Source organism: Lepisosteus platostomus, chromosome 9, assembly GCF_059453375.1.
Source record: "Lepisosteus platostomus isolate fLepPlt1 chromosome 9, fLepPlt1.hap1, whole genome shotgun sequence".
In the NCBI taxonomy this organism is placed as follows: Eukaryota; Metazoa; Chordata; class Actinopteri; order Semionotiformes; family Lepisosteidae; genus Lepisosteus; species Lepisosteus platostomus.
In genome coordinates, this window is record NC_142619.1 from 199,662 (window position 1) to 212,242 (window position 12,581).

The window sequence follows — 12,581 nt, forward strand, 5'->3', positions numbered from 1 at the left end:
CAACTCGTCCAAATAATTCACATCCTGGGGATGAGCTATTGTCCCCCACTCAACTGGAGTGCCACACCCACTCACACTCAATCTCTCACGAAGACTTGACGCCGTTTACAAGTCTTGAGAATGCCCTGTGAAGCAAAGAACAGGATGTGTTAAGGCTATTCAAAAAGCAAAACTGTAAAAAGGCAGCAGGACCTGACTGTGTATCTCCAGCCACACTACAGCCCTGTGCTGGCCAACTCGCTCCAATCTTTACAGACGTTTTTAAGCAATCATTGTCCCAGTGCACAGTGCCAGACTGCTTCAAATCTTCTGTTATTGTTCCTGTTCCAAAAAAGGACACAAGAACCTGCCTTAATGCCTACAGACCCGTCGCACTAACGTCAGAACTGGCGCGTCTTCCCAACACGTTCGTGTCACAGTGAGGTGACCCCTCAAACAAGAATTATTTCCTGCCTCATGTATGACTACGGCACCTAGCAATGCAAACAGGGTGCTAGGGCCCCTCTCCATTACCACAGGTTCTGTTGATCTCCCAGATCCACCAATGCCCACACAGACCAGCGACAAGCATGTGTATCGTATAAGTGACCTTTTTATTTTCTATCCACATTCACCATCAGCCAAAGACACAACAAAAACAGCAGCAACAAAAGGTCCTTCCAAGGGTCATAATGAATCCAGAGGGACGGCACTCTTTTCTGTCAAGTACCGAAGAGTGGCCACTCGAACGATTCTTCTTCGTACCTGTAAAGTCTTTGATGGCCCCAGTGAACGAGAGGCCGGTCCCATTTCCCCAGACTCCGTTCAGGTTCCACTAGAAATCCTCCCGCGAACTGTATTCCATTCCCCTCAGTTTGGAGCGGCTAGCCGGGCCGGTTTCTCGCTCCTTGCCTTCAGGTATTAAAAGTCTCTGTACAGTACCTCTGTTCCGATGCCACTGTCTCCCGTGGTCGTCAATCGGTCCTTGCCTCCGCGAACTCGCGCTCCGCAGCTTCCCTTGTGCTGCCTGTGTCGTCTCCCGGGTCTGGTGGGAATCGGGAGCGCGCTCCGTTCCGGCTCAGATGGTTTTATTCCTCCCCTCAGCCCATCTCCCTCAGGGGGTTTTCCACTGTCCCTGTCAGAAAGGGGCTTGCCCAGTATTTTACCAGGAGGAAGCTCGTGTGGCTGAAGAGTGTGAGAGTGCCGAGCTTAGGTGTTATGGGCCCTTATCACTTCTTTGTTCACTCTCCGGGTCGGAGAAACCTGAAAAGAGACAAACGTTGCGAGACCATTTATAAGCTTGGTGACCTCGAATTAAACAGAACAATAGCAACACTGTTCTACAAACCTTTCATTGAAAGGGTTTTCAAACACTGTCCCACTTGCTGGTTTGGCAACATCAGTAGCTGGAATTGAATATGCAGCCATTAGTCTGCCTGGCAAAAAACAACCGGTCTCTCCAGTGGTCTGCATACAAGTGAACACACAAACCCCATACTATTAAAACCCCCTTTAGGGCACACTCACACCACAACACAATCAACCCGACAGACTCACCAACACTGGACTGCAGAAGCGGCAGGAAACCCTTGAGAACATGAGCAGAGCATGCAAACTCCACACAGACAGCACTCCAGGAAACCAGACACATGAGAACATGTGCAGAGCATGTGCGCCGTCTCTCAGCCTTTCACCTCCACATGCAGATCAGGACGCGACCGGAGACCGGAGACTCCTCACTCCTGCAGTAACACACCCCAGCAGGAGGAGGCGCCGACGGACTCGCTCATGGTGCAGTGAGCCCAGCGGTGTGAGGCTGGTGTCCAGCGCTGATATTTACCGACAGCCTGCGACTCACCGTTTCTTCCTTTTCTTCTGCATAATGTCCACAAAATACTCCAGCCAGCGCTTTTTAGACGAACGTTTCTGCTTTGCTCGCTGATTAGATTACAAAAGCCGACTGTTTACCTCCTAGAGGTCAGCTCGCAACAACTTCTGCAGCACCGTTTCCCCGGCAACCACGTTTTATTGACAAAGTAAAATAAACACAGGAGAAAAGTTTGCAAACAAGACGGGAGCTAAGAAACACGAGGACAGTGGGTTTGCTTTATGTGCCGGGTCGATTAACCAGCGCCGCAGACAAGTGAAATACAAGAAAACATACACACAAGGGAACACATAAGAGAGACAAAGAAATACAAGACACGATAAATACGCTGAAATTGTATTAATATAATTCATTCTAATGTTCAATGAAATCAGCGAAACACATGGGCAGGGCAGCCCAGTGAACTACAGAGACTACATTACCCATAAGCCCTGTGGGCGACACCATTTTGACGTCATCGACTCGCGTCTTTTGTATTTTTATGAGACCAAAAACTACAAGAAAACGTAACGTAGCAGTCGTATTGTCAGGGTACATGCAATAATACATGTACATTTTATGGAAAAAAAGATTCAACAAGGTAAATGCAGATAAGGCCCGTCCATGCTTCAACGTTCTTACAACACAGAAACAGACACATTTCAGAAAGACATTCTGAAATAAAATGTCTTTACATCCGTCTTAAACTGTTCAAACACGGTCTCCTCTCACACCATTCCCTTAATAATTATGCTGCGCAAGTATAATAATGTTTTAAAATACAAACGATATTTTCATCTTCCTTTTCAATGGGATTAAAATGTAACAAATGTATTTCTTTCCGATTTCAAGTCTTTCCGATAGCGCTTTGAGACTCAGCTCCGTGGACTCGTGTATCTCTGTCGCCACCCAGTGGACATTTCTCGGAAGTGTCACCGCCCGCCGGAATTCGGAAAAGTCCCGGGACTGAAGCTGTGTGACTGGGCAAGAGCCTGTCTCCCGCCTCCTGCTGAAATCTCAGCGCCGATTGGACAAAAGCTGCTCACAGTCCGGATCCAGTGGATGGCCGATCCACTCCGGGTTCTCCTTAGCCGGCAGTCCGGATCCAGTGGAAGGCTGATCCACTCCGGGTTCTCCGTAGCCGGCAATCCGGATCCAGTGGAAGGCTGATCCACTCCGGGTTTTCCGTAGCCGGCAGTCCGGATCCAGTGGAAGGCTGATCCACTCCGGGTTTTCCGTAGCCGGCAGTCCGGATCCAGTGGAAGGCCGATCCACTCCGGGTTTTCCGTAGCCGGCAGTCCGGATCCAGTTTAAGGCCGATCCACTCCGGGTTTTCCGTAGCCGGAAGTCCGGATCCGGTGGAAGGCTGATCCACTCCGGGTTTTCCGTAGCCGGAAGTCCGGGTCCGGTGGAAAGGCTGATCCACTCCGGGTTTTCCGTAGCCGGAAGTCCGGGTCCGGTGGAAAGGCTGATCCACTCCGGGTTTTCCGTAGCCGGAAGTCCGGATCCTTTACGATGCACACAAGACTACGTTACAGATCACCGGAGTACATTATACAGTCAAATAAAGATAAGGTACGCACAGCTTTCATGTTGTGATACTTAGACATGGTTTGGAGACGTTCCCTCGTGTGTATTTTGAATTATTCAAATGCGTGTCGCTTTAATTTGGAAGCGCATCATTTCAGTGCATGAGTTTACCTGTTATATTGGGCGACATTTCACACGGATAATCAAACAAGAACGAGTTTGCCCTGGAATCCAGTCCACTGCCCAACCTGAAAGTCAGAGCATGAGAACGGACGGATTGTATGGCGATTGTGGTGTTGCTCGACCACATCAAGTAGGCGAGAAATACAATCTGCTACTACGACATACGGTCTAATTATTCAATTTTCGATTATTTCTCATCTTTAGGCTATTTATACATCTAATAACGAGCAAGTATAATGATTAAGCCAATGATACATTATATTTTAGATTCGGTTCAGCAGTATTGAGCAGTAAAATAACATCAATTTGTCTACAGGAAATGTCAGAATTAGAAGCCTTCTTTACACCATTTTGCCGATCTGTTCAGAGTGTTTTAACAACAGAACAAAACAAAAACAAACGTAAGGTTTCTGGGCTGCTTTGAGAAAGACAATTATCATCTATATTACTTTTAAATCTATGCACACTGTGTATCTTTACCGGGTCGATTCAATGTACAATTTTGTACTGACGCCTTAACCTTATTATTCATACAAAATCTGTTTGACAATAGTCATGTTTGATTCCACTCACTTTCCCCAAAGAGGTGCTCCAAAATAGTTTGACAAGATATTGTGAGATTGCGAGAAGGATCTGAAGTATTTATTAGTACAAGTATAACTAAATTGTTTTCCTTGTAGTCTAATAAAGGTTGTAAATTCTTCCATAGTTTCTGATGGTATACTGTTAGTTTCTTAAAAGCATCAATACCTCTGTAGGAGTAGCTCTGGTTATGACGGATTGTTATCAGACTTATCACAAACATTATATCTATTCATAAAATCTGCTTGATTCTACATTTCATCATCCACACCAGTTAATTTGTTGACCCCGCTTATACTATTTTAAACCCAGTTTTCAAAGCACAGGTTTATTTTTTCTCTGTATTCTAGATGATGTATCTATGGGAGGTATGTTTATCTATAAGAGACCACGTGAGGAGAACTTCTTCATGGAAGCTGGCAAGTTTCAGGGGGGTTTCCAGCATCCAAATGACATTCAAGTAAAAAGTCTATACCCGCTAGTTCCTGAATGATTAAATTAGGGAAACATACACCACCTACTTTGCTTAATTTTGTAAATAATACTCTGTCGGTATCGGTATTAGATGCTCTAAACCCTGTAGCATTTAGGCCTCCTTCTGCCCGTGTTTGACAAATAACAACCATGAATAAAGTTTTTTTTTTATTTTACTAAGGTAGAGAACATCAAATCACAAAATCACCTTTTTGAAAACCTTAATACCAAGATATTTAATCACATCTTTTACATGTCTATTACGTACGGAGCAGACACTTTCCAACAGCCACCAGTTCACTTTTCTGATATGTAAAGAAAGACCAGATACAGAGGAAATGACTTGTAAACGCATTTAATTGCTTTGTCCACCTCTGTGTGCTTTCTCAGAGAGAGAGTTGTATCCTCAGCCAATTGGGAACACAATTTTTATCCTGTACTTGAATACCCTGAAACTATTTGTTATAGGGGTGTAAGCAGTGGGAAGAGGAGTGGGCTCGTGTCGAATTGCCTTACCCGTTCCCAATCTGCAGGAGGTCCCACGACGGCAGGTAGCTGCTCCAGTCGCTGGAGCTCAGTTTGCTGTCGAGGGAGGACTAGGGCTCTGGCTCGGGGGAATCACGGCTCCACAGCTCCTACCTGTTGCAGAGTGTTTCTGCCCTCCCGATGGCCTCTGTGTTTTAGAAGGATCTGTCTCTTTTCGCTTGCTTACACCACAGGTTTCATCGACGATAGTGTGCATCCTGAAGCAGTGAGTTATCGGTCTTATTTCTACTGAGAAACAGTTCAAGCACTCACAAAACAATAACCAGGAGACGGTGTATGAAAAAGAATTGTAAGACTTGCAGAGTAGATTTGAATAGACAGTGGACGTCACACTGCGTGCTTGAATATCAGAGATTCAATTCATTCTTTCCTGTAGGTTAACTTCCTGTTTGACATTGTTCCGCTGTCACTTCTTCACAAACTCATAACACGCCGCGTTCAATTTTGTGTTGAGTTACAGGAACCTCAGCATCAGATGAAATCCTCTTCAGCGCCCCAGGGAGACTGGGGGACTTGCCAGATTTTCAGCTTTATCACTGGGTCCTTCGGCTCAGGGCTGTTGAGCAAAGTGCTCCCCTCTGCTGGAGAGCCACAGGGGCACTACAGAGCGGCCTCGTGTTCCCTGCTCCTGCCCGTGCCTGTGGACGGCCAGTGTGACCGCGCGCGAGACAAAGTAGTGCATTCGTGGTGTAAATACAGAATGTTCACTAGCTGACTGAGGAAAGTTACAGAGACGGGAGTATACGTTCTGAAATAATGTGAACCACTGTTACTACACACAGACAGACTACTTAAAAATCATGTGGCTTTTTAAGGTCGTTTTGTCTGCCTAAAGTACGTTAGATTTGTCACAGCAAAGAGTTTGAATACTTACAGAATGCAGCAGCTAGAATTGTTACTTGGAGCAGAAAGAATGACCACATAACCCCCATACTTCTCTCTCTTCATTGGCTTCCTCTCAGGTACAGGGCGGACTTCAAACTCCTTCTACTTACTTACAAGGCTCTCAGAGGTCAGGCACCTGTCCTGCCTCGCAGGGATGCTGCAGAGGAGAAATACTGTCTGTCATGGGCTGGGCACCATGTGAGTTGAATGCTGCATCAGTGCCATGGATCCAAGAGGGGCATCATGGATACAGCTGTCGTTTAGGAGGATTCTGCTGGTCTGCAGAGACCTGCATGGGGTACTGACATACAGACGACGTGATGGATGGATGGATTAATACCCGCATTCATTTCTTTCTTTTTTTTTAATGATATAATGTTAGCATGCCCAAAGGGGTTGGGCAGCCAGTTGACCTTGGACCCCTAGAGGATTTTATTCTCCTTACTGAGGAGTCTTTGGTTCCTTTCCTCCATTGTCTTCAGTTCTGTATTCACAAAATGTATATTTACCTGCATTGTTAAGTGACTTGGGGCAACCTTGTTGTGAAAGGCGCTATATGAAAATAAATTGAATTGAATGGAATGACAGAGTCACGGCTTTTCCAGTTTCCTCTCCTATTATCTTCTTTATCTGCACTCTAAAACACAGTGAAACCTTGAACCTTTCAACTGGACCACTGCCGTTCTACATCACAGTGACTTTAACTAGGACGGAGACTTGAATGGGATGAAAAAGGAAAAGGCATTATTTGCAGGAAGAAATTAAACTGTTCCACCTGATCACTTGCTAAACAAAGTGATTCACTGGAGTGGAGGCGGTGAAAGCTTTGTGAATCAACTTACAAAAGGAAACATGTAAGAAACGTAGCTCCCATATTTAACCCTTGAAAAATCTATGAGTGTTATGTGGAGGTGAAAGTATTGTTCAATTATTCTAATAAAGCTCACTCAACTAAGACCCAGAAAAGTACCAGAGTATTCTCACCTAAGAGGAAATACTAACAAGTAGGATGTTAAAATGAAAAGCATTAAAAACTGAATGATCTTCAGTAGTGAAATGATTACTGAGCTCTGGGTCACGGACAGCAGGGGAGTGAATGAGTTGTTTATTTTGTTTCCTGTGAATTATGTAGAATTCACAACGTGTTCCATTTGTACAGGAAAACCATTGAGAGCAGATTCACTTCTTCTGCACCAGAATGAATGATTTCCATCTTCACTCTAGGGTACTGTACTTTACAGCACTGTATTGTATTCTGCATATATGTCTGTTATGTATACATTTTCTTTCTCACTTTGTCTCTCTGTCCATTTGTATCAGTTTGTTGGAGAGCACCATCACACCAGCATCACAACATTTATTCTACTGCCTTATTAAGCAAATGTCTCTCCTAAATTATTTTTATATATAAAACATTTTTTGACATGATATACACAAATGGCTAGTTATACTTTCTGATTATATTTCCATCTTAGAAATGAAGCATTTCTCTCCTGCAGTTTGAGGTTGTTAAATAGAAAACTGGATCACTCCAGGGCCGAATCTTCTCCCTCTCTTACACTCTCTTACATTCGTTCACGAATGATCACAAGAGCAAACACATAGACTGACTTCTCACAAAGTGCGTCGATGACACAGTCCCGGTCAGCTTACTTAAGGACCCAGAAAATCACCACGGGCCAGTCTGAACAGTTTCACGGAATAGTCTGTTGACTTCTCTTTGATGTTTCATGTTACAAGAGCAAAACAATACTCACTGATTTGAGGATAATTGCGCCATCCCTCCAGCCTACTGAAATGAACCGTCAGACTGCAGAAGCTGTCAGTGACTACAGGTCCTTGGGACTGGTCAGAGAAACCTGAGATGAGACAAACGTTGTGAGACCATTTATAAGCTTGTGACCTCAAATTAAACGGAAGTCAGACATTTTCAAAGGGGGCAACACTGCGGCACAGTGGTTAGCATCGCTGCCTCATAGCACCGGGGCCCTGGGTTTGATTCCAGGGGTGCTGTCTGTGTGGAGTCTGCATGTTTGTTCGCGCTGCAGGGGACACCTCACCCCCAAAGACACAAACTCAGACCACAGCCCATTTTTCCACAACACAATCAACCCGCCAGTATCAGTTTGTGTTCAGTGCTGGGGAGGTGCCTTGTCCTTGCAGAACACAAACAAGGTGATCAGGACTGACGGCAAGATTCAGGTATTCAAGTACCCAGTAAATCCAGGGCTCAAATGGGGGAACTGTTTCACGAGCTACACAACATCCTCACACACGATGACAGAGCCTTGGAAAGCCGTGTGGAGAGTGAGGTGCTCGTACCCAGCCGGAGTTAAAAGAGCACGCATTGAGCAGAGCAACTGAGCAAAAGCACACTATCGATCTATCCAACCCAGAAAAGCACACATCTCTGTGATACAGAGGCTAAGGCAACATGTGAGTAAAGGATTTTGAATCAGCAATTGTGCTGATGAGCCAGTCAGCAATTTTTCAGAAATAGCAAACATGTCGTCAGCCTCCAGGAGCTGCAGAAGATTGTGAGATATAAAGGAGTGAAACCAGGGCAGGAGAAACTGATTCCTCGTGTAGGAAGCTGAGGAAAAAGATGCACACCCTGCAGACTGAAAGGAAGACAGCACAAACTATCGGTAATGTCAGCCTAGAAGAAAGTGTAGTGCAGTGTGTTGCAACTAAGTTTTTGTTCAATATTTGTTTTGTCTGAAAGAGACTATTTTGATTAGATACATGCAATACTATTTCTTTCTCATTCTCTGTCTTTTTATGTCTTATTTGGATCACACCATAAAGTTCATAACCCAGCCAGTTGCTTTGGCTCTGAAAGCATCCCTCAGCAGGGACAGCCCTGATCCCCAAACACAGGGCTGCCCTTCCCACTGCCCGTCTGCTCTCTGCCCAGTGGAAGTAGCGTTTCTGCCCCGCAGCTGTGTGAGAGAAGATGACCTGAGAGCACTAACCCACCTCTGGAGAGGGAAGAGTCTCAGCTGGAAGGGAGGAGGAGCTGCCGGGCTGCCGCAGACAAGGCGCTGCTGAAATGATAGAGAAATCTTTTAGAATCAAACGTCACCTGGCTCAGTGTTTAAGCTGTAGTACATGATCACATTATATTATTAAAACATGCAGACTGCCATTTCCATTCTGTACAAACAAAGGGTTTTCCATTGTAGAAAACACCACTGCAAATCCAAAGCGGAGTGCACTGGGACTGCAGTCCAGAGAAACCCATCATGTTACAAGAACTGGAGGCCATTTCACACCAAAACTGTACAATAGGATTCTTTCTGCACACCCAGTACTGGGGGCTGTGTCAGAGGCTCCTCACTGTTCTGGGATGATTTTAGACGTCGAATCGGGCAGGAGGCAGGCGCTCTTCGGGAGCTCTCGTCCCGTGCTATAACTCGGACCACGCGATGGCACAATTGCTTCCTACATACAAACAGAAACTTCAAACAACAAAACCCAACAAGAAATCTGTGCACACTTGGACTCCTGCTGCAGCTGAGGAGCTGTCACGCACACACCTCCTGTGTGGGTAGTGTTGGCCGTAGGACGTGTTGTTCAGAGAGAGAAAAAATACACCATAGCAAGTCAGCACTCAAACAAACCAAAAGGCCAGTTTTATTGAAGTTGACGCAGCTGGCCACACAAACACTCACTGGGTCTCTTCACCAGATATCCACACAGACCACCCCAGGAAACCAGACCCATGAGAACAGGGGCAGAGCATGCAGACTCCACACAGACAGCACCCCAGGAAAGCAGACCCATGAGAACAGGGGCAGAGCATGCAGACTCCACACAGACAGCACCCCAGGAAACCAGACCCATGACAACGGGGCAGAGCATGCAGACTCCACACAGACAGTACCCCAGGAAACTGAACCCATAAAAACAGGGGAAGAGCATGCAGACTCCACACATACAGCACCCCAGGAACCCAGACCCATGACAACGGGGCAGAGCATGCAGACTCCACACAGACAGCACCCCAGGAACCAGACCCATGAGAACAGGGGCAGAGCATGCAGACTCCACACAGACAGCACCCCAGGAACCAGAACCATGAGAACAGGGGAAGAGCATGCAGACTCAACACAGACAGCACCCCAGGAACAGGACCCATGAGAACCGGGGCAGAGCATGCAGACTCCAGACAGACAGCACCCCAGGAACAGGACCCATGAGAACAGGGGCAGAGCATACTGACTCCACACAGACAGCACCCCAGGAAACTGAACCCATGAGAACAGGGGCAGAGCATGCAGACTCCATACAGACAGCACCCCAGGAAACCAGACCCATGAGAACAGGGGCAGAACATGCAGACTTCACACAGACAGCACCCCAGCAAACCAGACCCATGAGAACAGGGGCAGAGCATGCAGACTCCACACAGACAGCACCCCAGGAAACCAGACCCATGAGAACAGGGGCAGAGCATGCAGACTCCACACAGACAGCAGCCCAGGTAACACACCCCAGCAGGAGGAGGCGCCGACGGACTCGCTCATGGTGCAGTGAGCCCAGCGGTGTGAGGCTGGTGTCCAGCGCTGATTTGTCCCTGATAGTCCTGTCCCACAGCCTGCGAGTCACCGTTTCTTCCACAAAATACTCCAGCCAGCGCTTTTTAGATTAGATTAAAAAAGCCGCCTGTTGACCTGCTGGAGGTCAGACCCGCTCCGGCAACAACTACTGCAGCTCCGTTGTCCCGGCAACCACGTTTTATTTAACAAAGTAAAATAAACACAGGAGAAAAGTTTGCAAACAAGACAAGAGAGCTCAGAAACCCACAGACACGACGGCAGTGGGTTCTGTTTCTGTTTCGAGTTGATAAACCAGGCAGGACGAGCGCTGCAAACACACTAGAGTGCACATAACACAATCAGGGGTACACAAGACTCCTGCTTTTTACACAAACAGGTTCAACAGGTCAATCAAGAGCAGGTCGGCACAGCTGTCATGATGTCTCATTTACAAAGAGTCTGAAGATTTGCTCGTCTCTTCCCAGAGCAGCTTCACTCCGGAGAGCAAGAAACAGCTCCTGCCGAGTCCGTCTTGTAAGACAGACATAGAAATCCGCGACACGGTAAATACACTGACATTGTATAATTAATTCTGATGCTCAATCAAATCTGCGGAACACGTGTGGAGCGCAGTCCAGAGCACTATAAAGACTACATTTCCCACAAGCCCTGTGGCGACTTCCTTTTGACGTAATCGAGTCGCGTCTTTTTATTTTTAATGATTTTTTTTAAAGAATTTTTTATTAAACTTGTAAATAATTTACAAATACAAACACAATCAGAGGATCAAATTAGGTATAAGCAAACAAACACAAACAGAAAAGTAAACAATTAACCGCCAGAGGTAATAGGTAAGTTATATGATTAACTTGTATTTTTTACATATATCATATGTTTTCCGTGCTTTATTATTTCTCACATTTTTAATAGAATTTAAATAATGTTTCAGCTCCACCTCAAAAGAACTAAAAAGGGGAGTATTATTAGACCATTTGGATTTATGGATGTGAAATTTACCAAGAATGATTAATAAATTGACTATAAATAAATGCTCTTTTTCCAAATTTTCTACTAAACAGTACAATAAAATGTCAAAATCCTTCAATCTAAAAAACACCTTTAACTTCCTGCAAACAAAACTCTGTAAATCCGTCCAAAACAACTTCACAAACCTACACCTAACAAATAAATGCACCAAAGATTCCTTTTCCGCCCGACAAAAAACACACAGATCATCCTGCTCATGCTTAAATTTAAAAAGTACTAATTTCACTGGATAAAACTTATGAATGATTTTAAACGATATCTCTTTAACTTTATTGGTAATACAAAATCTATCAGGAATTGTCCAAACTAACGTCCAGTTTATATTTTCAAACATTGCATTCCAAAAAGACAAACAAGAAGGGATAAGATGGGGTTTACAAAGATTTCTAATATGAGTATTGTTACACTTCTTATCCTTTATTTCCACGCCATCCAAGAATAAATCAGTTGTAGGACCCAAAAGAACGTCAGTCCTATTAACACTTTGACTGGCTTTTAATAAGCACACTACACCTTCCGGAATGGCATCAAAAACTATTGCATATTCCTTTGGAGTAACAGGAAACTGAAATCTCTCCAGGAATTCAGGATAAGTAAGCAATCTACCATCTTCATTCAACAGTTGAGCTACTAAATAAATTTTGTTATTAAACCAATTATGTAAAAATAAACTTTTATTTTTAAACTTAATGTCTTTATTATTCCAAATATAATATGTGTGTGGTGAGAAGTTGTGTTTGTATAATAAAGTCCAGTATAATAATACTTGCTTATGAAAATTAGATAACTTAACTGGGATTTTCTTTATCTCAAAGTTACATTTTAACAAAAAGTCAAGATTCCCAACATTCTGAAAAATTATGTTTGGAATAAAATTCCAAATACTATTTTTATTATTAATAAATTTCCTATTCAAACCACCTTGGTTTTTTGGTTTACTCAGAAGG

General features: G+C 44.6%; 2 long non-coding RNA genes across 4 annotated transcripts in view; one reads left to right on the forward strand and one right to left on the reverse strand.

Annotated features, from left to right (window-relative positions):
* The first annotated feature begins 3,123 nt into the window (after positions 1–3,123).
* LOC148654201 (uncharacterized) lies at positions 3,124–6,628 on the forward strand. Its single transcript, XR_015941430.1, has 2 exons — positions 3,124–3,421; positions 6,124–6,628. It is a non-coding gene; the product is annotated as an uncharacterized LOC148654201 (long non-coding RNA).
* Positions 6,629–6,755: 127 nt separating this feature from the next.
* The window catches only part of LOC148654202 (uncharacterized), a 45,284-nt gene continuing 39,458 nt past the window's right edge, over positions 6,756–12,581 (reverse strand). For 2 of the 3 annotated variants that reach the window (XR_015941434.1, XR_015941433.1), the window contains 2 exons: positions 9,026–9,090; positions 6,756–7,905 (listed from right to left, as the gene is read on the reverse strand). This is a non-coding gene — a long non-coding RNA (uncharacterized LOC148654202). Of the gene's footprint in view, positions 7,906–9,025; positions 9,091–10,541; positions 11,295–12,581 lie in introns of those variants that run through there. The other variant, XR_015941432.1, reaches the window with a different exon arrangement.